The 997-nt window shown below is 42.9% G+C and overlaps 1 non-coding gene across 1 annotated transcript; it reads left to right on the top strand.

Moving 5' to 3' along the window:
• Positions 1–331: 331 nt before the first annotated feature.
• trnap-ugg (transfer RNA proline (anticodon UGG)) lies at positions 332–419 on the top strand. The gene is given in 2 exon segments: positions 332–367; positions 384–419. It is a non-coding gene; the product is annotated as a tRNA-Pro (tRNA).
• Positions 420–997: the final 578 nt, after the last annotated feature.

The following is a 997-nucleotide window of genomic DNA, read 5'->3' as shown; positions in this document are numbered from 1 at the left end:
GTTTTTTTTTGTACACAGTGTGGTGGGTTCTGGGAACGCACTGTCGTGGTGCTGTTCGTCATTTGCACAATAGGGATATTAAGAAGATACTTGGATAGACAGATGGCTGCGTGAAAATAGCGGATTATGGTCTCTGTAGGAGGGAATAGTTATAATGTCAACAGAGTAGAGCTACAGTGGTGAACTGAGCTTCCTGGGCCGAAGATCCTGCACTGCCTTTTACTGACCTTTGCTCCTTGATCTACCTTAGACGTAAAATTACCACCAGATGCGATGACAAAGGAGACTAAGAAAGTGAAAGGCAGCAGTGTTATGACATAAACACAGAACGGGCTCGTTGGTCTAGTGCTATGATTCTCGCTTTGGGCCTGAATTTGCGAGCATGCGAGAGGTCCCGGGTTCAAATCCCGGACGAGCCCTTTGATTGATACATTTTAGAACTTCTGACATTGGAGGGCAGAAGAATGAGGGAAGATATTTAGATGTACAGAAAATTATGAGGGCTGTATATATGTAGGTCACTGCCTGCAAGGATTCCCCCCTCAGGTTTGGACAGACGACGACTACAGATCACAGCTTTAGAGCGGACGGTGAAAGATTTGGTTTGGCGTAGAAATTGAATGGATAAGGAGTGATGATAAACTGAGTGGCTAATCCCTTTTTCTCCAATCTTGTGTTTCTGTATGACTGAATTTCAGCTCTATCAATAGGATTTTGTACTGAGATACGAAAAATGACCATGAATAATTGGGTTTGAGTAGATGAACATTTTCCAAATATTTTCGCTTTTGCCGACGTTCTTGCAGAACTGAGTGTGCCAAGCGTAATCTCATAGTTTCACAAAGGAACTGAGAAACCCAGCGAATTAGAGCAAACCAGCGATACGAAATTATGAGGGGTATAAACCGTGTTAGTGCAAGCAAGCCTTTTCCATTGAGGTTGAAGCCACAGGTCATAGGTAAAGGGTGAAATATTAAAGAGTTAAATGGGAACTTCT

This window comes from Hemitrygon akajei, unplaced genomic scaffold, assembly GCF_048418815.1.
Source record: "Hemitrygon akajei unplaced genomic scaffold, sHemAka1.3 Scf000073, whole genome shotgun sequence".
Taxonomy (NCBI): domain Eukaryota; kingdom Metazoa; phylum Chordata; class Chondrichthyes; order Myliobatiformes; family Dasyatidae; genus Hemitrygon; species Hemitrygon akajei.
The sequence above is the reverse complement of the archived record's forward strand: the minus strand, read 5'-3'. Positions and strand labels throughout refer to the sequence as shown.